The 25,082-nt window shown below is 49.9% G+C and overlaps 1 protein-coding gene and 2 long non-coding RNA genes across 3 annotated transcripts in view; all 3 read right to left on the bottom strand.

Annotated features, from left to right (window-relative positions):
• LOC309452486 overlaps window positions 1-25,082 on the bottom strand; it is a 231,305-nt gene that overhangs the window by 96,686 nt on the left and 109,537 nt on the right. The gene's annotated exons all lie outside the window — the stretch shown is intronic.
• Window positions 1-25,082, bottom strand: part of LOC309452483 (olfactory receptor 14A16-like) — a gene marked incomplete at its 5' end in the record, with an annotated part of 80,432 nt that overhangs the window by 36,849 nt on the left and 18,501 nt on the right. The gene's annotated exons all lie outside the window — the stretch shown is intronic.
• On the bottom strand, window positions 4,475-13,073 carry LOC309452484. The gene is made up of 3 exons (XR_014186558.1): window positions 12,960-13,073; window positions 12,465-12,577; window positions 4,475-4,663 (listed from the first exon to the last, which is right to left on the bottom strand). It is a non-coding gene; the product is annotated as an uncharacterized lncRNA (long non-coding RNA).

The raw sequence follows: 25,082 nt of genomic DNA, 5'->3' as shown, positions 1-25,082 counted from the left end.
GACTGTTGTAGAGGCTGAAATGAGCCTAACTGGAAAAAACTGGCAAAAGCATCCCATTGTGACTGATCCAGATGCTCCATGCATCCTTGGCATAGACTACATCAAGAGAGGGTATTTTAAGGACCCAAAAGGGTATAGGTGGGCATTTGGTATAGCAGCTGTGGACACGGAGAAAATTGAACAGCTGTCTGATTTGCCTGGTCTTTCAGATGACCCTTCTGTTGTAGGACTGCTGATGGTTGACGATCAGCAGGTGCCAATTGCTACCACGACGGTGCATCGCCGGCAATATCGCACCAACCGAGACTCTTTGATTCCTATCCAGAAGCTGATCTGTCAATTGGAAAGCCAGGTGTGATCAGTAAGACTCGCTCACCTTTTAACAGCCCAATCTGGCCAGTGCGTAAGTCTAGTGACGAGTGGAGACTAACTGTGGACTATCGTGGCCTGAATGAAGTTACACCACCACTGAGTGCTGCTGTGCCTGACATGCTAGAACTGCAATTTGAACTGGAGTCAAAGGCAGCTAAGTGGTATGCTACAATTGACATTGCTAATGCATTTTTCTCTATTCCTGTAGCAGCAGAGTGCAGGCCGCAGTTTGCTTTCACCTGGAGGGGCATCCAGTACACGTGGAATCGCTTGCCCCAGGGGTGGAAACACAGTCCTACCATCTGCCATGGACTGATCCAGACCACGCTGGAGCAAGGTAAAGCTCCAGAACACTTGCAATATATTGATGACATCATTGTATGGGGTGACACAGCGAAAGAAGTCTTCGAGAAAGGTGAGAGAATAATTCAGATTCTTTTGGATGCTGGTTTTGCCATAAAATGAAGCAAGGTCAAGGGACCTGCACGAGAGATCCAGTTTTTAGGAATAAAATGGCAAGATGGCTGTCGTCAGATCCCAATGGATGTGATCAACAAAATTGCTGCAAAGTCTCCACCTACTAATAAAAAGGATACACAGACTTTCTTGGGCATTGTAGGTTTTTTGAGAATGCATATCCCTGACTACAGCCAGATTGTGAGCCCTCTCTATCGAGTGACTTGTAAAAAGAACCAATTTGAGTGGGGCCCTGAACAACGACAAGCCTTTGAACAAATGAAGCGTGAGATAACTCATGCGGTGGCCCTTGGACCAGTTCGGACTGGACTAGATGTTAAAAATGTGCTCTACACCGCAGCCGGAGATAATGGACTTACCTGGAGCCTCTGGCAGAAAGCACCAGGAGAAACCCGAGGTCGACCCTTAGGTTTTTGGAGTCGAGGATACAAAGGATCTGAGGCCAACTATACTCCAACTGAAAAAGAGATACTAGCAGCATATGAAGGAGTTCGAGCTGCTTCAGAAGTGATCGGTACTGAAGCACAGCTCCTCCTGGCACCTCGACTGCCGGTGCTGAGCTGGATGTTCAAAGGGACGGTTCCCTCTCCACATCATGCAACCGAACCTACGTGGAGTAAATGGATTGCACTGATCACGCAACGAGCTCGAATTGGAAGTCCCAATCGCCCAGGGATCTTAGAAGTGCTTACACACTGGCCAGAAAGCAAAGACTTTGGGATGTCTCCAGATGAGGAGGAAGTAAAACGTGCTGAAGAAGCACCACCGTATAATACTCTTTCAGAGACTGATAAGCAGTATGCACTGTTCACAAATGGATCCTGTCGTCTTGTAGGAAAACAGCGAAGGTGGAAAGCTGCTGTGTGGAGTCCCACACGACAAGTTACAGAAGCCACTGAAGGACAAGGTGAATCGAGTCAGTTTGCAGAAGTGAAAGCCATCCAGCTGGCTTTGGACATTGCTGAATGAGAGAAGTGGCCAATACTTTATCTCTATACTGACTCATGGATGGTAGCAAATGCCTTGTGGGGGTGGCTACAGCAATGGAAGCAAAGCAACTGGCAGCACAGAGGTAAACCCACTTGGGCTGCCACGCTGTGGCAAGACATTGCTGCTCGGCTAGAGAGCCTGCCTGTAAAAGTTCGTCATGTAGATGCTCATGTGCCTAAAAGTCGAGCCACCGAGGAACATCTAAACAACCAACAAGCAGATCAAGCTGCTAAGATTAAAGTAGCTGAGGTGGACTTGGACTGGCAACATAAAGGTGAACTTTTCCTGGCTCGGTGGGCCCATGATGCTTCAGGGCATCAAGGTAGAGATGCAACATATAAATGGGCTCGCGATCGTGGGGTGGATTTAACTATGGACACTATTTCACAGGTTATTCATGAATGTGAAACTTACGCCGAAATCAAACAAGCGAAATGGTTCAAGCCTGTATGGTATGGGGGGCGATGGTTAAAGTATAAGTATGGAGAAGCTTGGCAGATTGATTATATTACACTTCCACAAACACGTCAAGGTAAGTGTTATGTACTTACAATGGTGGAAGCAACCACTGGATGGTTGGAAACATATGCCGTACCTCATGCTACAGCCCGAAATACTATCTTGGGCCTTGAAAAGCAAGTCCTTTGGCGACACGGTACGCCAGAAAGAATTGAATCAGACAATGGTACTCATTTCAAAAACAGTATTATAGACAATTGGGCCAAAGAACATGGTATTGAGTGGGTATATCATAGTCCATATCATGCACCAGCCTCTGGGAAAATTGAAAGGTACAATGGTTTGCTAAAAACTACACTAAAGGCACTTGGTGGTGGAACCTTTAAAAACTGGGATTCACATTTAGCAAAAGCCACTTGGTTGGTCAACACCAGGGGATCAACCAATCGAGCCGGGCCTGCCCAATCAGAAATTCTACGGACTGTAGAAGGAGATAAAGTCCCTGTAGTACACAAGAAAAATATGTTAGGAAAGGCAGTCTGGGTTACTCCTGCCTCAGGCAAAGGCAAGCCCATTCATGGGATTGTTTTTGCCCAGGGACCTGGCAGCACCTGCTGGGTGATGCTTAAGGATGGAGAAGTTGGGTGTGTACCTCAAGGGGATTTGAGTTTAGGTGAATATATTCAATACTGAACTGCAGGATGTGAATTGCCATACTAACAGTATTTAATAAGTGTCTTCCAGATCAAGACAGTGATGATGAAACCAGAGCTAGCTTCTTCGAGTGGCGCCTGACAACTTCTTCGAAGTTGATGCCTTTAACCCACAAACAGTGGTCACGAGATGCACTTGTACCATTTTTCCTGCCCTGGGAGACTGTCGTGACAAAATGAACTTAATGAACTTTTTAAAGGATGGTCCACTGATTAATTACTCCTGTGTATATATGTACATATGTGTATATATATATATATAAGTGGTGATTAATTAGATTGTGTTGATAGATTGTATTGATAAGGTTTAAGTATTCAGTGAATGGCATATTCTAAGGGGTGGAATGTCCTGGTTTTGTTAAAAACAAGTTTCTCGTTCAGTGAATTTCAGCTAAAACCTTCATATTAACTGCATTTTCCTGGAGAACCAGACCCATGTTTTGGTAAACCTAGCAATGGAATGCAAACTTATTGATAAGCACGGATGGACATCTTGCGAGAGGGGCGACGAGAAACAAGTGACTAAGAAACTGACCAACTGTGTATAACATTCCATTCACGTGAATAGTTCATATAAAAGTGGGAGATCACGAGGATCTTGGCCCTTCTGCTTATGGCCGACATTAGCAGAGGACCTTGCTAATCATCCCTGCGAACTGAGGCCTAGTGAGAGACTGAATACAGTTCCGGTTGGGTGCAGAGTCCAGTCCAGGACTTCAGGTGCCGGCCCTGCAGTTGTTGGGACTTTCACGATTGGTTTTGTATATTTTGTATTATTTTCTCTATTCTTATTAGTAGCATTAGTAAAACATCTTTAATTTTTCCAACTCTCTTCTCTCTGTTCTTCTTTTCCTCCCGATCGTCTGTCCTGAGTGGGAAGGGGGAGAGGGAGGGGCAAAAAAGGGGAACTGGGGGGGAGAGGGAGTTAACAATACATCTGCCAGGGTTTTATTGTCACCCCACAATCTTAACCCTCGACGTTCCTGCTCCAGCAGGGGGATTGGACTAGATGATATTTTGAGGTCCCTTCCAATCCCAAACATACTGTGATACTGTGATACTGTGACAGCAGGCAGTGATAGGCCCAGGACTGACAGGCTCCCCATCCCCTAGGGGGCGCTCGGCTGACATAGAACCTTTGTCACAATGCCCGCTACTGTGGCGAGGATGTGGTGACTCTGCAGCTGACAGGGACACTGCAGGACTTGGTGTCAGCTCAGCAATTTCTCAGTTCCTCAAAGAAGCTGAATTCTGCAAATTGCTGCTTTTGCTGTTGAAATGATGTCATCAGGTGGGTGTTTTGGTGCAATACACTGAAAACCAGAGCAGAAATGGAGAAATATTGTATTGTTAACCTCCTCTCCCTCCCACTTCCCCTTTTTGCCCCTCCCTCTCCCCCCTTCCTACTAAAGACAGGTGTTTGGGAGGAAAAGAAGGACAAAGAGAAGAGAGTTGGAAAAATTAAAGATGTTTTACTAATGCTACTAATAAGAATAGAGAAAATAATACAAAATATACAAAACCAATCTTGAAAGTCTCAGCAACTGCAGAGCCGGCACCCAAAGTCCTGGATTAGACTCTGCAGCCAACCGGAGCTGGATTCAGTCTCTCACTAGGCCTCAGTTCGCAGGGATGAGTAGCAAGGTCCTCTGCTAATGTCAGCCATGAGGAAAAGGGAAAAGGAAAAGGGAAAAAAGGGCCAAGATCCTTGTGATTTCCCACTTCTATATGAAGTATTCACGTGAATGGAATGTTATACACAGTTGGTCATTTTCTTGGTCACTGGTTTCTCGTCGCTTCTCACGAGATGTCCATCCATGCTTATCAATAAGTTTGCATTCCATCGCCAGCTTTACCAAAACATGTGTCTGGTTCTCCAGGAAAATGTAGTTAAGAGGAAGGCTTTAGATGAAAGGCAAATTAACTAAAAGAGAAACTTGTTTTTAACAAAACCAGGACACCCTGTGAACATGACTCTGTGACGTCTGTCACTCTGACACTCTGATTATGTACACTGTGACTGTGACTCTGTGATTGTGACTATTTAATGTGACTGTGACCCTGTGACTTTGACTCTCTGACCATGACAGATGTGACTCTGTGACTGTGACTCTGTGACCACAACTATGACTCTGTGAGTCTGTGACATCTGTGACTCTGTGACTCTGACCCTGTGACTGTGAATCTGTGGCATATGTGACTCTCTGACTGTGACTCTGTGAAAACAACTATGACTCTGTGACTCTGACCCCGTGATTGTGACTCTGTGACTTTGTGACTCTGTGACATCTCTGACTCTGTGTCATCTGTGACTCTTTGACTGTGACTCTGTGACTCTGACCATGTGATCGTGAATCTGTGGCATATGTGACTCTGTGACCACAACTACGACTTGCGATTCTGACCCCGTGATTGTGACTGTGACTCTGTGACCACAACTATGACACTGTGATTCTGACCCCATGATTGTGACTCTGTGACTCTGTGACTGTGACTCTGTGACCACAACTATGACTTGTGATTCTGACCCCGTGATTGTGACTCTGTGACATCTCTGACTCTGTATCATCGGTGACTCTGTGACTGTGACTCTGTGACTCTGACCCTGTGACTGTGACTCTGTGACATATGTTTGTCCGTGACTGTGAATATGTGACCACAACTATGACTCTGTGAATCTGACCCCGTTGCTTGTGACTCTCTGACCCTGTGACAGCTGTGACTCTGTGTCATCTGTGACTCTGTGTCGTGTGTCTCTGTGAAATCTGTGACTCTGTGACTGTGACTACATGACTCTGAACCTGTGACTGTGTCTCTGTGACATACGTGACTCTGTGACATATGTGACTCTGTGACTGTGACTCTGTGACTCTGTGACATCTGTGACTCTGTGACTGTTACTCTGTGACCATAACTATGACTCTCTGTGTGACTCTTTGACATCTGTGATCCTGTAACTGTGACTCTGTGACTTTGACCCTGTGACTATGACTCTGTGACATATGTGACTCTGTGACTGTGACTCTGTGACCACAACTATGACTCTGTGACTCTAATCTTGAGATTGTGACTGTGACTTTGTGACATCTGTGACTCTGTGTCATTTTTGACTCTGTGTCATCTGTGACTCTGTGACTGTGAGTCTGTGACTCTGAACCTGTGACTGTGACTGTGACATATGTGACTCTGTGACTTCTGTGACTCTATGGCTGTTACACTGTGAATCTGTGACATATGTGACTCTGTGACTGTGACTCTGTGACCACAACTATACCTCTGTGACTCTAATCCCGTGATTGTGACTCTGTGACTCTGTGACATCTGTGATTCTGTGTCATCTGTGACTCTGTGACTGTGAATCTGTGACTCTGACCCTGTGACTGTGACTCTGTGACTGTGACTGTGTGACTCTGAACTTCTGACTGTGACTCTCTGACCATAACTATGATTCTGTGACTCTGACCCTGTGATCGTGACTCTGTGATTCTGTGACATCTGTGACTCTGTGTCATCTGTGACTCTGTGACTTTGACTGTGTGACTGTGACTCTCTGACAATAACTATGACTCTGTGACTATGACCCTGTGACCGTGACTCTGTGACTCTGTGTCATCTGTGACTCTGTAACTGTGACTCTGTAACTCTGACCCTGTGATTGTGAATCTGTGGCATATATGACTCTGTGACTGTGACTCTGTGACCACAACTACGACTCTGTGACTCTGACCCTGTGATTGTGACTCTGTGACTCTGTGACATCCGTGACTCTGTGTCGTCTGTGACTCTGTGACTATGACTCTGTGACTCTGATCCTGTGACTGTGACTCTGTGACATATATGACTCTGTGACTGTGCCTCTGTGAATCTGTGACATATGTGACTCCGTGGCTGTGACTCTGAGGCCACAACTGACTCTGTGACTGTTACCCCGTGACTGTGACTCTGCGACATCTGTGACTCTGTGTCATCTGTGACTCTGTGACTGTGACTACGTGACTCTGAACCTGTGACTGTGACTCTGTGACATATGTGACTCTGTGACATCTGTGACTCTGTGACATCTGTGACTCTGTGACTGTGACTCTGTGAATCTGTGACATATGTGACTCTGTGACTATGTGACCATAACTATGACTCTCTGACTCTGACCCTGTGACCGTGACTCTGTGACTCTGTGATATCTGTGACTCTGTGACATATGTGACTCTGTGACTGTGACTCTGTGATTGTGACTCTGTGACCACAACTATGACACTGTGAATCTGAGCCCGTGATTGTGACTCTGTGACCCTGTGACAGCTGTGACTCTGTGTCATCTGTGACTCTGTGATGTCTGTGTCACTGTGACGTGTGTGATTCTGTGTCATCTGTGATGCTGTGACTGTGACTGTGTGACTGTGACTCTTTGACTGTGACTCTATGACTTTGTGACTTAGTGAATCTGTGACATCGGGGACTCTAGGGCTCTGGGGCTATGTGACTGGGACACTGGGACTGTGACTTTGACTCTTTGATTGTGACTCTGTGACTCTGTGACCACAACTATGACTCTGTGAGTCTAACCCCGTGATAGTGACTCTGTGACTCTGTGTCATCTGTGACTCTGTGACTGTGACTCTGTGACCACAACTATGACTCTGTGACTCTGAACCCGTGATTGTGACTCTGTGACTGTGTGACATCTGTGACTATGTGTCATCTTTGACTCTGTGACAGTGACTCTGTGACTCTGACCCTGTGACTGTGAATCTGTGTCATATGTGACTCTGTGACTATGACTCTGTGACTCTGAACCTGTGACATATGTGACTCTGTGACTGTGACTCTGTGACCATAACTGTGACTCAGTGTGTCTCTGTGTCTCTGTGACTGTGATTCTGTGATTTTGAGACTCAGTGGCACTGTGACATCTGGGACTCTGGGGGTCTGGGACTATGTGACTGGGACTCTGGAACTGTGACTTTGACTCTTTGATTGTGACTCTGTGACTCTGTGATTGTGACACTGTGATTCTAGGTCTGTGACTCTGTGACTCTGTGACACTGTGACTCTGTGACACTGTGACTCTGTGACTCTGTGACTCTATGACTTTGATTATGTACACTGTGACTGTGACTCTGTGATTGTGACTCTGTAATTGTGACGCTTTACTGTGACTATGACACTGTGACTTTGACTCTCTGACCGTGACTCTGTGACTCTGTGACTCTGACACCGTGACTGTGACTCTGTGACATATGTGACTCTGTGACTCTGTGACCACAACTATGACTCTGTGACTCTGACACCATGATTGTGACTCTGTGACTCTGTGACATCTGCGACTCTGTGACTGTGACTCTGTGACTCTGAACCTGTGACATATGTGACTCTGTGACTGTGACTCTGTGACCATAACTGTGACTCAGTGTGTCTCTGTGTCTCTGTGACTGTGATTCTGTGATTTTGAGACTCAGTGGCACTGTGACATCTGGGACTCTGGGGGTCTGGGACTATGTGACTGGGACTCTGGAACTGTGACTTTGACTCTTTGATTGTGACTCTGTGACTCTGTGATTGTGACACTGTGATTCTAGGTCTGTGACTCTGTGACTCTGTGACACTGTGACTCTGTGACACTGTGACTCTGTGACTCTGTGACTCTATGACTTTGATTATGTACACTGTGACTGTGACTCTGTGATTGTGACTCTGTAATTGTGACGCTTTACTGTGACTATGACACTGTGACTTTGACTCTCTGACCGTGACTCTGTGACTCTGTGACTCTGACACCGTGACTGTGACTCTGTGACATATGTGACTCTGTGACTCTGTGACCACAACTATGACTCTGTGACTCTGACACCATGATTGTGACTCTGTGACTCTGTGACATCTGCGACTCTGTGACTGTGACTCTGTGACTCTGAACCTGTGACTGTGACTCTGTGACATATGTGACTCTGTGATTGTGACTCTGTGACTGTGGCTCTGTGACATATGTGACTCCGTGGCTCTGACTCTGAGACCACAACTATGACTCTGTGACTCTAATCCCGTAATTGTGACTCTGTGACATCTCTGACTCTGTGTCATCTGTGACTCTTTGACTGTTACTCTGTGACTCTGACCCTGTGATTGTGACTCTGTGACTCTGTGACATCCGTGATTCTGTGTTGTCTGTGAATCTGTGACTATGACTCTGTGACTCTCATCCTGTGACTATGACTCTGTGACTCTCATCCTGTGACTGACTCTGAGACATATGTGACTCTTTGACTGTGACTCTGTGACATATGTGACTCCGTGGCTGTGACTCTGAGACCGCAACTATGACTCGGTGACTCTAACCCCATGACTGTGACTCTGCGACATCTGTGACTGTGTCATCTGTGACGCTGTGACTGTGACTATGTGATTCTGAACCTGTGACTGTGACTCTGTGACATATGTGACTCTGTGACATGTGTGACTCTGTGACTGTGACTCTGTGACTCTGACCCTGTGACTGTGACTCTGTGACATATGTGACTCCGTGACTGTGACTCCGTGACCACAACTATGACACTGTGATTCTGAGCCCGTGATTATGACTCTGTGACCCTGTGACAGCTGTGACTCTGTGTCATCTGTGACTCAGTGACGTCTGTGTCTCTGTGATGTCTGTGTCTCTCTGACGTGTGTGATTCTGTGTCGTCTGTGACGCTGTGACTGTGTGACTGTGACTCTTTGACTGTGACTCTGTGACTTTGTGACTCAGTGACTCTGTGACATCGGGGACTCTAGGGTTCTGGGACTATGTGACTGGGACACTGGGACTGTGACTTTGACTCTTTGATTGTGACTCTGTGACTCTGTGATTGTGACACTATGATTCTGGGACTGTGACTCTGTGATGATGTGACAATGTGACTCTGTGACAGTGTGTCTCTGTGACTCTCTGACTGATTATGAACACTGTAACTGTGACTCTGTGATTGTGAATCTGTGACCGTGACTCTGTGACTCTGTGACTCTGTGACTCTGTGACTCGGACCCTGTGACTGTGACTCTGTGACATACGTGACTCTGTGACTGTGACTCTGTGACCAAAACTATGACTCTGTGACTCTAATATTGAGATTGTGACTCTGTGACTCTGTGTCATCTGTGACTCTGTGTCATTTTTGACTCTGTGTCATCTGTGACTCTGTGACTGAGAGTCTGTGACTCTGAACCTGTGACTGTGACTCTGTGACATATGTGACTCTGTGACTTCTGTGACTCTGTGACTGTTACTCTGTGAATCTGTGAGATATGTGGCTCTGTGACTGTGGCTCTGTGACTCTGACCCTATGATTGTGACTATGTGACATATGTGAATCTGTGACTGTGACTCTGTGACCACAACTATATCTCTGTGACTCTAATCCCATGATTGTGACTCTGTGACTCTGTGTCATCTGTGACTCTGTGACTGTGACTCTGTGACTCTGAACCTGTGACTCTGAACCTGTGACTGTGACTCTGTGACTGTGACTCTGTGACTTTGAACTTCTGACTGTGACTCTCTGACAATAACTATGACTCTGTGACTCTGACCCTGTGACTGTGACTCTGTGACATATTTGACTCTGTGACTGTGACTCTGTGACCACAACTACGACACTGTGATTCTGACCCCGTGATTGTGACTCTGTGACTCTGTGACTTCTGTAACTCTGTGTCATCTGTGACTCTGTGACATCTGTGACTCTGTGTCGTCTTTGACTCTGTGACTGTGACTCTGTGACTCTGTGACTCTGAACCTGTGACTGTGACTCTGTGACATATGTGACTCTGTGACCATAAGTATGACTCTGTGACTCTGACCCCATGATTGTGACTCTGTGACTCTGTGACATCTGTAACTCTGTGTCATCGGTGACTCTGTGACTATCACTCTGTGACTGTGATTTTGTGACACAAACCCCATGATTGTGACTCTATGACATGTGTGACTCTGTGACTGTGAGTCTGTGACCACAACTATGACTCTGTGAGCCTGACCCTGGTGATTGTGACCCTGTGAGTCAGTGACTCTGATCCTGTAACTGAGACTCTGTGACATACGTCACTCTGTGACTGTGACTCTGTGACCACAACTATGACTCTGTGACTCTGACCCCGTGATTGTGACACTGTGAATCTGCGACATCTGTGCCTCTGTGTCATCTGTGTCTCTGTGACTGTGACTCTGTGAGCTGACCCTGTGACTGTGACTCTGTGACGTATGTGACTCTGTGACCACAACTATGTCTCTGTGATTCTAATCCTGTGATTGTGACTCTGTGTCTCTGTGACATCTGTGATTCTGTGTCTTCTGTGACTCTGTGACATATGTGACTCTGTGACATATGTGACTCTGTGACTCTGTGACCATAACTATGACTGTGACTCTGACCCCATGATTGTGACTCTGTGACTCTGTGACATCTGTGACTCTGTGTCATCTGTGACTCTGCGACTGAGACTCTGTGTCATCTGTGACTCTGTGACTGTGACTCTGTGACCACAACTATGTCTCTTTGACTCTGACCCCATGATTGTGACTCTGTGACTCCGTGAAGTCTGTGACTCTGTGTTGTCTGTGACTCTGTGAGTGTGACCATGTAACCGTGACTCTTTGACTGTATCCCTGTGACTCTGTGACTATGTGACTATGTGACTCTGTGACATCTGGGGCTCTGGGACTATGTGACTGGGACTCTGTGATTCTGCTCTGTGTTTGTGACCCTGTGACTCAGTTACTATGTGACAATGTGAAATTCTTACTGTGATGGTGTGACTGGGACTCTGTGACTTTGTCTCTGTGATTGTGACACTGCGATTCTGGGACTGTGACTGTGACTCTGTGACATATGTGACTCTGTGACGGTGACTCTGTGACCACAACTACGACTCTCTGACTATGACCCTATGACCGTGACTCTGTGACTCTGTGACATCTGAGACTCTGTCATCTGTGACCCTGTGACTCTGTGACTCTGAACCTGTGCCTGTGACTCTGTGACATATGTGACTCTGACTCTGTGACCACAACTATGACTCTGTGTCTCTGAACCTGTGACTGTGACTCTGTGTCTCTGTGACTCTAAGTGTGACTCTTTGACTCTGACTCTGTGATTGGGACTCTGACCCTGTGGCTGTGACTGTAACTCTGTGACATCTGTGACTGTGACTGTGACATCTGTGACTGTGACTCTATGACTGTGATTCTTTGACTCTGTGGCTGTGGCTCTGTGACTATGAGTGTGAATTTGTGACATCTATGTCTCTATGAACAGCAAGAGGGGAAATAGGGACAGGGATGTGGACAGAGATGGAAGAAGAATCAGCCGAGAAATAGGAAGAGTGGCAGAACGAGGGAGAGGAAGCAGGAGGAAAGGGGAGCGGGCAGGGAGGGACGGGAACACAGAAGAGGTGACATGACCCCAAGGGCCCAGGACTCACCAGAGCTCCAGCTCTCTGCATGGCCAGGCAAATTGTGGAGCTCAGGCCCTCCTGTCTGTGTCTGTCTGTCCTTTCCTCCCTTCCTCTGCTGTAGCTCCAGTCTCTTGCCCATCCTGCACCCAAGGAACACATGGGTGTCCAACAGCTCTCACCGCACGAGTCTTCCCAGACACACACACACACACACACACACACACACACACACACACACACACACACACACTCTACAGCCGTACAGTAATTTTCCTCACTGACACAGACCCTGCGGTGCACGTTTGTGATCTGCTCTGCTGAGGCTGCTCACAGGGACTCTTCCTCGCCCAGAGGGGCAGCTGTCTCTGTGCAGCTGGAGCAGCAGCTGTGGGGATCCCTGCACTTCACCCTCCAGCTGCTTCCCCTTCTCCTGCTCTCTCCAGCTCCAGCCCCAGCAGCTCCTCTCCAAAGCCACCAAGTGCCCCCTGCCCCGCCCAGGAGAACAAGGCCAGAGCAGCCCACGCACACCTGAGCCAGAGGCAGCAACAACATCCCCAGGGCCACAGTGGGAGGAAAAAGGGCCCCAGGGCTGGGCCGGGGGCTGCTCAGCCGTGGGGCAGCTCCAGGGTGGCCACGGCAAAGCTCAGCCTGGGCTGCGACACCATTGGTCGGGAGGGCTGTCAGTCTCCTCCCCTGAGCTGATCCTGCAGCTGATTGGCTGCCTGGGCTGTGACTCTGCCCTGGTTTGGGGCCCACCCTGCTCTGAAGTGATGCTCTCTCTGATTGGCTGCCTGAGGGGTTACTCCCCCCCACATTTTCCGCCTTTCCTGAGGCCCTGTTTCCTCTGGTTGGCTGTCTGGGATTTCATATTGGCTCCTCCTATCAAGTGATGGGTCAGTCTGCATGTCAATCATCTATGTACTGCACTCCCACCAGATGTGATTGGTGCAGCCAGCACAGCCCGGCCCTGAACACTCCTCAGCTCCTTCAACTCTCACCGCCTTTCCTGCAGACCTCAAAGCTTGATTGGCTGGTTACCTATCAGTCACATGACTCACCCCGCCTCCTCAAATGTGATTGGCTGTCCTGGGTCCACTGACTCCCCATAGACTTCTGGTTGGTTGTTGCCAGGCAACGAACCCCACCTAAAAATGAAGCTGTGGGCCCTGAACAAAGGCCATGGGTGATAAAAGACACGTTGGGACCCTAAACATGAGGATTTGGCCCCAGGAAGGAGGGTCTGGGCACTCAAGGGGGTGGGCAGATGCTACAGGTGGCGCTTTGGGCCTGAACACAAGGGGACCCTCTCGGTTCCCACCTGAGCTGGGTTTGGTGCCCGTGACCCCATGGAACAGACACCTGTGCTGTCCGCAGTGGCCACAGAACAGACGGAGCCCAAAGCCACAGGCTCCAGGAGCTCAACGGCTGTTGTGACATTTCATGGGCGTTTCACAGGGGTGGCCCATGGACTGCGGGCAACTGTCTGTGTGTGACATCAAAGGGCGGGAAGGGGAGCAGTGGTTGGTGAGGACGTGTTGGATCGTGTGGGACCTGAGCCCGACGTCCGTGGGGTGGAACAAGGGGTGCAGAAAGGACCGTCGTGGTGGCGAACCTGCTCCTGCATGGAGCTCCAGAGGCTGCAGGGGGATTTCTGCTCCACAAGGGACCATATACTGTGTGATACTGTGACCAGCACAAGCCAGTGGCCCGTTCATGTCTGTCACTGCTCTGGGGCTGTGACCCCAGCAGCCCCTGCACAGCAGCAGTGTCCTCAGTGCCAGCACCGGCTCTTTGCTCTGTCTGCACCTCTGTCCCCATCTCCCCGTGCTCTCCTCCCTCCCAGGCACCTTTCCCGCCTCCTCAGGACCCACCAAGGCCTCTGTCTGTCTACAGAGACTAAAAGGACAGAAAAACTTTCCACACTGACGCCATCAAACAACCACATGAAATAAAAACATTTTTAATGGGAAGGGTCACCCTAACTTTTCCCTGGCTGAATGTTTATAATAAATGTACTGCATTTTTAGAAAAATAGTGTAGCTTTAGTTTCTACCGGGAGGGTGCATTTTTGTGCCATTGACATTTCACACATATTATACCAATTTATTTATTCTTCCTGTTCAGTTCTTTCTGCACATGTCTTGTTATGCTGATAGGGAACCATCCAGAATTTGTATTTAGTTTTGATATTGTTAGGTCAGCTGCTAATCCAAATTAACTATTTTTTCATTTTCCAGTGCTCCCCTGTTGCATCCTTTGTCAGGTGATGTTCTTGTCACCAGGTAGATCGTCCTTCCCACGTGTAATCTGGATGGTTTCTAGCTGATCCACGGTGCTTCATGTGTTTTAACTTCTGCCTTCTCCATCATGTGGTGATGGATCTGTGTCTGTGTTTGTGTGGCAGGTGTCACATCAGCAGCATTGGCCCAGCCAGGTCACTACATCTCTTTCTGTTCTCCCTCTGCTGTCACCATGACTGTACCAGCTATCTGATGTGCTTTCTGACCTCATGGACCCTCTGGTCCTGCCTCCCTCCTGCTGGTCAATCCTGTTCCTGCAAGGCAAGTGACAACCAGTCAGTGTCCCCTCGACCTTCCAGAGCGGGACGGCTGGTGGGAACTGTCACCATCAGCCAAGGCTCTGTGTGAAGTCCTCTCCTGGCACAGGAACAGCTCTGGCTGTGCCTGGTGAGCACCACGCTGCCCCACGGAGAACAGCAACAGTTGCAGAGTGGGTCTCTATGGTCTCTATGGGTCTCTACGGATCTCTATGGGTCTCTATGGTCTCTATGGATCTCTATGGATCTCTATGGTCCCTATGGGTCTCTATGGGTCTCTATGGTCTCTATGGGTCCCTATGGGTGTTTATGGCTCTCTGTGGCTTCTATGAGTCTCGGTGGATCTCTATGGTCTCTATGGGTCTCTATGGTCCCTGTGGGTCTCTATGGCTCTCTGTGGGTCTCTATGGTCTCTTTGGTCCCTGTGGGTATCTATGAGAAAATCGACAGGGGGACCTGTTGACCTCAGCAACCCTGGGCCCCACCATGGCCCAGTTCAGCAGCCCTGGGCCCAAGGGCTCAGCCCAGGGACAGCCCCACAACCAGGGTCAGACCTGTTCCTGCTGCTGCCCCGAGGGTCACCAGCCCCAGGCAGCCCTGAGCCAGAGTGCAGGTGTCTGAGCTGGGCTGAGCTGGAAGGGGCTGCAAAACAGCTCATCGGAGGAGGCGATGGAAGAAGGTGCCATGTGTGTGGCACCGGGGTGAACCGACACCCTCAGTTTGGTATCTGGACCCGTGCTGGGCTTGCACATGGACTAAGCCCCAGCTCAGAGCACAAATTGCTGTTCCCAGCCCCGGCTGCCAAGCGCTGGTCCTGCTCTCTCCTCCCTGGTGCGGCCCGAGCGCACAACTGCCCTGCCTGCTCCTGCCTTGGGGAGCTGGGGTCAAAAGGAAGGACAGACTGGTGTGGGTATGGGATCGCTTAAGTGTCCTGGGGTTGCTTTGCTAATCACTCTGTGACGGTTCCTGGGCTATTAAGTCCATACATGCCCAGAGAGGCAAAAAAGTCCATGAACCAACTTTCCAATTAAGGTTTCCTTCTTACAAAAAACCACACTTCCATTTTCTCATCGGCAACAGGCTGAAAGATGGCAGCTGAAGCACCATGTGCCTCTTGTGAAAACAAGTAACAACAGATGGTTCCATTCAGTCGATCCATAATTTATTCCTGCACAGGAAACCTGTCCATTAATTTAATCTCTGGTGTCCAGGCAGGGCCTTGCTGATGTTCCTGTGTCGCAGCAAGTGTGTGCATGTCAGGCTTTCTGCAGGTTTGTGACTCAGTTTTCTTATTTTCCCTAATAATGACAATCTTGCTGTGCACTCCTGAAGTCTCCCATAAGCTGGTAGTTGAGAGAAGGATGGGGAGCTCCAGTGAGCTCAGGGAGGACCAGGCAGCATCACAGGCAAAGCAGAAGGGAACTCGACTGGGTGAACATTAATGGAATTTATTGACAGATGAAACTGCCGTGTCTCCCCTGTCTTTGGGCGGATCACCGTGCACCCTGAACCGGTACAGGCAGGTGTAGTCCGGGTGGCCCCAGTTGCTCAGCACTTGCAGCCTGATGTAATTCACGACCCCAGGGAGCTCGTTCTGCAATGACAAGAAGAAATGAGTCGCCTTTTCCTCTCTGGCCCGTGAGCACTGACAGAAGTGCCGCAGCGACGGCCTTGACCAGCAGCTTCCTTCCTGCTGCCCCGCGGGGCTTTTGACCTGTCATGGTCCAGATGTTCCCTCATTGGGCCATGAGAACAGCCAAGGAAGCAACAGCGACCAGGTGCCTTAGCAAATACACTGGAAAGCTCTCGCCTGCTTTGGGGCACAGGCTTCCACAGTCAGAAGACCCAGTGCTGGTGTACAATTTCACCTCAAAACTGACAAATTTCACCTTAAATTTGACAATTTTTGCTCTGGGAAGACTCAAAACCAACAAATTTCTCAATGGGGATCAATGGGGTTCCATGGTAGTCAATGGGGGTCAATGGGAGTCAATTGGAGTCAATGGGGATCAATGAGAGTCAATGAGGGTCAGTGGGGGTCAATGGGAATCAATCGGATTCAATGGGGATCAATGGGAGTCAGTGGGGGTCAATAGGAGTCAATGGGGGTCAATGGCCGTCAGTGGCAGTCAATGGGGACAAATGGGAGTCAATGGGGGTCAATTGGAGTCAATGGGGCTCAATGGGGATCAATGGGGAACCTTAAAACTGCCTTTAATCCCAATGGGGAGCCCCCAAATGCCTTTTAATCCCAATGGGGAGCTTCAAAAATGGCTTTTATCCCAACATGTCTCATTGCCTTCTCCAGAAAGCCACGGAAACAGAATGGCCTCCCTGTCACTGCTCACTGCCAGCACCAACAGAACCCTCAGGAAGCCCAGTATTTCTGTGTCTAACTGGCAGACCAGCAGTCCTGCATCCTACGGGATGTGGCTGCTTGTGCACACTTGGGGTCCAGACAGTCAAGCTGATTCCAGCTTCAACTGTGGTGCTTCTAAGCAATGAAGTTTAACCCCAAAATGAAAGAGAAGATGGCAGTGCAGCCATCCGCCACCAGGAAGTTAAAGCAGAAGAAAGGCAGCGTGGCACTTGCTCAAGGACAGGGCTGCCTGTACCCTTTGGCAGGGAAGCCTCTCCCCATGCAGCCGCATTTCTCCTCCTCTCCTACAGTTCTCCTCCCTCTGTGTCCCCATACCTTCAGCTGGAAGGTCTGACTGGGATTCAGTGCTGCCAGGAAAGTGAACTGTCCCAGGAACGTTCCCTGCTCCTCGTGTTCTTCCTTGAAGCCCTACAGAAAGATGGGTGGAGAAAATAGAGCGTCTGGTGCACCATGGGAGACTGAACTTCAGCCAGTGAAGTACGGGGTTATTTCAGCTACGGAGTCCAAGGACCATGAGCACAGGACAAGACGAAGAGCTGCAGGTGGGCAGCACGTCACACTTGCCCACTCAACGAGTCCAGGCTGCCTGTCAGAAAAGGAGCAGACGCTCCCCGTGAGAGGGAGGTGACCTGAGGATCACAAATGCACTGGGACTGGAAGACAAGAAGGTTTAGGACCATGCACTGTCCAGCTCCTTTTCCCTGTGGCTCCTGGAGTAGCATCTTGCCCCAGGAGATTTTTTTTTTGAGTGGTACATTGAATAAAAGAGGAATACAATGGGAAGGAAGCAGCACCAAGGAGCCTGTTTGTTCTGAGACAGGAGGAAGCTTCAGGCCACCAGAATCTTTGACCCAGCTTCATTCCCTGCTCAGAAATGCTGTGGAACCCCCAGCTCCCAACTCCAGAGAAATCACTTACATAGACAGCAAAGTCCTTGGGAGCTCCGGAGATGCTTTCTCCATGGAACGCTGTCCCTGAGACATGGGCCATGGTGACGGCTCTGGGAACGACCTGCATGGACAGCTTGATGAAGACGTGTCCCTGACTTCCTGGGAAGGGCCAGCAGTTGCCAGGATGATTGTCCGGCTGAAAGGACAAGAAACACTCAGCAGGGAGACACAGGAGGAGAGCAGGTCCATGAGAGAAGGGGGCAGGAGAAGAAGCTTCGAGGAGCAAAGACAGGTGGGAAGGACGCTCGGAGCAGCGTGTGTGGTTCATTCTCCCAGCCTTAGTGTTACTGCTTCTTGGTGCTTCTACCTCCAGAATCAGCTCAGGAGACCTCATGTAATCCATCAATGGCAGGGAATACAGGAAGACTTTTGCTTTGGCATCCCGGAGTGATGGAGAAGTCTTGGACTGAATGACGGCTGCCCCTGGAAATTCAAACATGAGCAAGATCATCAGGCAGTGTCAGGAGAAATATTGCACTGTTGACTTAGAAAAGGCTTCTCAGTTGTAATCCATGTCCTACAGTGGGTTCTCCTCTGTCTTGCTGGCATGACCCCTCTGGAACACACGGCAGGGAGTCATCAAACTGTCGGATTTGGCTGTGGAAATAGGCAAGAATTTGAACCAGCCTTCCTGTGCTTCCCATGGGGTCTGGCCCGTTACAGGCTCTGTCAGTGGAGGCACTTTTAGGGCACGAGGTGACCCTTGACTTCTCGCCCTTTCTCTCCTGCCCCTGGGCATGTTCCAATGCCCATCTTGTCAATCTGGACAGGAGGCGCTTTGGAACTGGTTTGTTTGTACAATCTCACAATACCTGCTGATTTCAGGGCATAATCTGGCATCGGGACCTGCATTTCTTCCAGCTTCTCCAAAGCTTGATTAATGATCTCGTGCACAGCCTGGGAGGGAACACAAAGGAGAGCACCTGTTGGAAGGAGAAGGACCGGGGCAAGCAGCTCCCCTGCAAGGCCAGCCAAGGTGAGCGGGGACAAGGCCCGTTTCAGATGGAGGGAACTCCCACATTGCCTGGAAGCCTCTGAATGCTGGAGCTGCAGGAAGGGGCTGTTCCTGTGCAGAGGCCCCAGGCCAGGCAGCACGGACAGACAAGCCTTCTGGGCATGAGAAAGGCCTGGCTTAACTCTGGACCTCTGAGACCATTCTTTCTTTCCAGCCCTCCCTTGAGGAGGACCCGAGATCTGGGCGCAGAGGAAGGTCCGACTCAGACAGCTGGCATTCCCGTCACGCTCTCTCTTCCCCATAAGGAAGTGTGGAGCAACAGGAAAAGGAAGCGTGGCCATGGCAGCACTTGTTCCAGCAGCACCAGCCTGTTGGCTGTGACAGGGAATGGAGTAGGATACGTGCGGACGGAGGATAAAACCCCTGAGCAGATCCTTCTGCCTTGTGCCCTTACCCGTCCGGTAACGCCTGGGAGCTTTGCCTGCTTCAGTCCTTCCTGCAGAGCCCGCTCAGTGACATCCTTTGCGCTCCAGCGCAGATGATAAAGTTGTTCCTGGAGCTTACGGAGCTGGTCTGGCAGGGGCAGGGTTTCGCTCAGGTCTGCAGTGCTCCAGGGGGTTAAGGCACCAAGTCGTCCCACGTGGTAAACACCTGTCAGACACACACCAGAGCTTAGAACTCGGTCTAAGGCTGGGCTGTGCCTCGGCCTGCCCGTTCCCCTTTCTGTGTCTCTCCCAAGTGCCATAGTTGTCTCTCCTCTTGTTGCCTTTGACAGTGGCCATCATGGCGTACGGGCTCCGCAATAGATGGACATTCCCTGCCATGGACTGTGCTCCTTGTCCTGCAGAAGATTCTCAGCCCCTGGGGCAGGAGAGCTCAGCCACGGCCTCTCCCTGGGCTGAAGAGAACTGGCTCAGCCCTCCTGGAGAAGGCAACTCAGCCCTTCCTCACCCACACCCGTCCCGCTGGAGCAGGGACCGGCACAGCTCTGTGGGGACTTTCTGCTCTTGGCTGAGCTCCTCTGCTCACAGCGGGGGAAGCGGAACAGGGCAGGATGGAGCCCCGAGTGCCTCCTAAAGCACCGTCCTCAGGTCGGAGATCTGCAGAGACTCACCGAAAGAGAATAGACCGAGAAGCAGCACAAGGGTCGTTGCCTTGAGAGCCTTCATCTTCCTGCAGAGCAGATAAAGAAAAGGCTGGTGAAGCTGGTGGTTCCCGTGCAGGTCAGCAGCAGACTGGAGAGCAGCAGCAGGGACTGCAGCCCTGGAGCCTGGCGTTCCTGCCGTGTGCATTGGCTTAGTCCTGCACCAGCTCCAGTCACTGCTGGAGGTGTCACCAGCTGCACCAGTGGGGGATTTGTCATGGCAAAGATTGTTTCCGTAGGGACAAAGGGCTCAAGGTTGACTCCGTACTAAGAGCAGGAGTTGCAAAAGGACTTGTGTCCACATTTCACATCTGTGGGGCTGGAGAGGGATTCACTGGAAATGGAAGGACATAACAGACGCCTGTTTCTCCTGCCCAGCATCCGATGGACACTTGTGCTGCTCCTGTTCTCCACCCTCTCAAGAGAAGGTTCAGTCTGTGCCCCTACAGTCCAACAGCTGCCAGGGGAATGTGTGTCTCCCCTCTCGCAGCATTTCTTTAGCAGCCAGGTTATCTCTGGCCCTTCTCTTGGCAGAACTGCAGACAAATGCAGACTGGAAAGAGGGAGGGAGGGCTGAATGTCAATGTGTGCTGGCAAGCAACGGGCAACCCAGGAAGTGCCCTGGTGGCTGGGCCCTGCTGCCCTGAGCCTGATCTGCCAAGACACAGCACACACCGCTCTGCAAGGGGGAAATTCCTCCTGCCTGTTCCAGGAGGCTCTCAACAGGCTCCCAGCGTACACTCATCAGGAATAAACAATTCCTTTTGCTCTCCTAGAGAACTCCTTGCACCCCTCTGAGGATCCTGAGCCCCTTTCCTGAGGCAGAGCCCTGGTGAGGAGCTGACCAGGTTTCCCAAGGAAACCTCCTCTGTCAGGAACACAAGTCAGACCCATGGCCAACAGAGGACACGCTGGTGACCTTCTGGTCCCTGTGGAGAGGAAAACCAAGCAGGCTCAGGGACAGAACCCACCCTGCAGAGCACGATACAGGACGGAGCTGAGCTCTCACAATTACTGCAGCAGGCTGTGTCTGGGCCACCCCCTGGGACTCTCTCTGTCCCATCCAAAACGGACCTGTCCCTCATTCTGCAGAGATCAAAGGCTTTCTAGGCCCAGCCCTCGCATTCATGAAGAGACTGAAAGGCGGCTGCTGCCTTCCAGCAGCTCCAGACCCAGCTCTCAGGCTGCCCTCGTGTTCCTCTCCTGTCCACCCTCCACCCACCCAGCTGATGAGGTGGAAAAAACACCTGGGGAAGGAAGCAGAAAATATTCCCAACATACCAGTTCAGACGTTCAGCCATCTCTGGGTGTCTCTGAGTACCTGCTGAGGTGCAGGTAACAAGCATCTCGCTCGCTCGGGAGTGAGACAGAAACTCTGCGATCTCAGTTCCCTCAAGATCGAGAGTGACCGAGGCGCAGGGAGACCCCTGGTCTTATACCCTGCTGTGCCGACCTCAGCGCTGATGCTGCTTTGTGACATCAACGGCAGTGGCTGATGTCACAATGAACGAGGCTGCACCTCGTTTGGAGGCAAAGTCCCACCTGACAGGAGCTGGTCTCGCAGTCCTCTCTGCAAGGGAAGGAATCCTTCACCACAGAAAGAGGGAAAGGTACAGGAACACGTTGCTCTCAGAAAACAGACTCTGTCAACCACTCTTCCTCTTGCTGACCGAAGTTCAGATGGTGTTGGAAAACAACAACAAAAAAGCAAGATGTGCTCCTCAGGGAGCACATTATATCAGCCGTTCAACAGTAAGTCCAACTCCCGTCTGAACCTCAGTATAAGAAATTCCGTCTTAAATTTCCAGGAGAAGGAAGGGCTTTGAAATGGCAAGACCAGGAAACGTTCATGAAAGCATAGCCATTCAAGTCCACAGCCCTGATCACAGACCACCTGCCCGTTACCTAAGGCAGGATGTTCTCAGCTGATTCGCAGCCACTGACGTCTGGAAAAGAGCACAAGGTCTCTTGTTCTTTAGCACTGAGCATGGAGGTTGGAACGGGATCTGGGAAGAAAACCACCTACAGTCAGTCTGGTTTCATTCGAGGCCATCAGGACAAGTTCAGTTCACATTCACCAGGAATGACAGCAGGTCCCACCCATCCCTGCAGACCCCAACACCGCTCCTGCGCAGGGTCCCGAGGAGCAGTAAGCACAGAACAAGAAACCTCCCTTCCAAAGAAGCCCCCAGCTGGCTCTTTAACCAAGCTGCACAGAGCAGCAGCTGAGAACAACCTCTGCTGTAGCTGCACCCAGCTCTGCTGTCTGCACAAGGAGACCAGCTCCTAAATGATCCCCAGCCCTACAGACACAGATCTTCCCCAGGGCAGGGATGAGGAAACACCAGAGTGCACGGACACCTGGTCATTCAGTTGAAGCTGCTGGGGAGAAGGACAGAGGACTAGAGAGAGACAAATGAGACAAGAGAGAAGACAGAGGAGCTGAGAGAGAAAGAAACACACAGGGAAAAGGATGGAGAGATGGAGAGATCAAGGCAGAAAGGAACAAGGAGCTGATGAGACAGGGAGGAAGAAACAGCAGGGCTGAGGAGCAGGACAGAGGGATGGGGAGGGGGGAGGAGGAGAAGCAGGAAGGGGGTAGAGAAAGACAGGGAGGGGGATGTACAGATGGAGAGACAAAAAGAAAGGTAGGGAACAGAACAAAGGGACTGAGAAACAAAGCAAAGTTCAGATCAAAATGAAGAGACTGGAAAGGGAAAACATGCAGCAATGAGCTGGAGGAAGAGGAAAAGAGGGCTGAGGAGCAGGAAAGAGGAAGAGAAGACAAAGAAAAGGCAGAGCCAGCTGGACAGGGGAGATATAGTGAGAGGGGATGGGGCAGTAATCTGGACAGAGATGGAGAAAGAAGCAGCAGGGAAAGGGAAGACAGGCAGAAAGACAGAGAGGGAGCAGGAGAGAGAAAGAACAATAAGGGTTGGGGTCAGGATAGAGATTGGGAAAAAATCCTGGGGTGGGCAGCAAGATGGAGAGGGAGTAAAAAAGAAGAGGGGCAGGAACAGGCGCAGGGAGCAGGACAGAGGGATACAGTGAGAAATGATGGGGCACGGAGCAGGACAGAGCAACAGACCAGAATGACGACAAAGAGAAACCAGGGATGATGAGAACACAGAGGAATGGAGACGGAGAGGGAGATAAGAGAAACCCTGCACAGAGATTCAGAAGGGTGGAGGAATAGGTGAGGAAGCCGCAGAGGGACAGAGGGAGAAGAGATGAAGAGGAAGAAGGACACAGTAGGAAAGAGGAGGGAGCAGGGAGGGACTGGCACACAAAACAGGGTGAAATGTCCCCAAGGGCCCAGGAGTCACCACAGTTCCTGCTCTCTGCACTGCCAGGCAAGCTGTGGAGTTCAGGCACTTCTGTCTGTGAGAAATGCAGTTGTGATTCATGATGACATGTTTCATGTTTACAGATATAACCAAATGAGGCTTGGGCTCTGAACCTCAAAAAGGAAAAGGTGGGTAAGTTCTATGTAAAAAGTTCTGAAACTTGTTCATGAGGTTATATTGATAGAGGGAGCTAACATTTTCAGGGTTAACCAACCACATAATAAGGGCCTACTAACGAACTAACACTTGAAGGCACATGAATATCTAGTTTAGAGCTGTATGTAACCAGTTGTGTTAAGAAAAAACAGAACCTCATCGTGTGCCGAGATCAGAAGTTTTACAGCACCAGCTGTAACCTTGGGGAGACAAGACAGCCAAGATTTACAGCAAAAGGGGGGCCAGTCTGGTTTCGGTCGACTTGGCAGCTTGGGAGACCCATAGAGACCAGAGAGACCCATAGAGACCACAGAGACCATAGAGACCACAGAGACCATAGTGACCCAGAGAGACCCACAGAGACCATAGAGTCCCATAAAGACCCATAGAGACCACAGAGACCATAGAGTCCCATAGAGACCCATAGAGATCTGTAGAGTCCAATAAAGACCCATAGAGAGCACAGAGACCATAGAGACCCATAGAGTCCCATAGAGACCCCTCCTCAAAGCCACCAAGTGACACTGCGCAGGCGCAACAGGGGCGGGTCAAGGAGGAGACTATGGAAATGGTTCTCTGAAACTCATTTTAATAAGAAGCGGGAAAGGTTATGAATATGTACAGGCGTTCCTGGGGTCATTATGAATATGTAACACCTTACTGTATTTAAGCACACCTCTTACTGTTTAAAGGTGTGCGTGTTGGGCGGAGCGAATCCCCCACACACCCAGCGCTGTTTTGCTTATGCTCTAACGAACAAGTGTTTAAGGAATACAATTAAGGAATTGGATTAAACGTTGTTTATCCATACAAAAAGCCTAAGTTATTTATTTCATTGCTTTACAACAAGTGATTGAATCTGCTATAGAAAAGTTCAGCCATCTCTTGTATTACAAAGGATAAATGAAAGTATGGATTTTTGTTGCATCTAATCCATAATGCAAGTACCAATTAAAAATACATTAGCAGTGGTTCCTTCAAATATTCACTGTGAAGGCAATTCCTGGCACGACTATATTATCGTTCTTACTATTTTACAGGAGAAACACAGGGCATGGCTGATTTTGCCCACGTGCAGCGCAATGATCACACGAGTGTGGTGAACCGGGTAAAAGGCCCTAGAGAAGGAAAATCAGGCTCCGTGTGCAGAGCCAAA

The sequence above is a fragment of the Streptopelia decaocto genome, assembly GCF_964273445.1.
Source record: "Streptopelia decaocto genome assembly, contig: HAP1_SCAFFOLD_102, whole genome shotgun sequence".
Taxonomy (NCBI): domain Eukaryota; kingdom Metazoa; phylum Chordata; class Aves; order Columbiformes; family Columbidae; genus Streptopelia; species Streptopelia decaocto.
The sequence above is the reverse complement of the archived record's forward strand: the minus strand, read 5'-3'. Positions and strand labels throughout refer to the sequence as shown.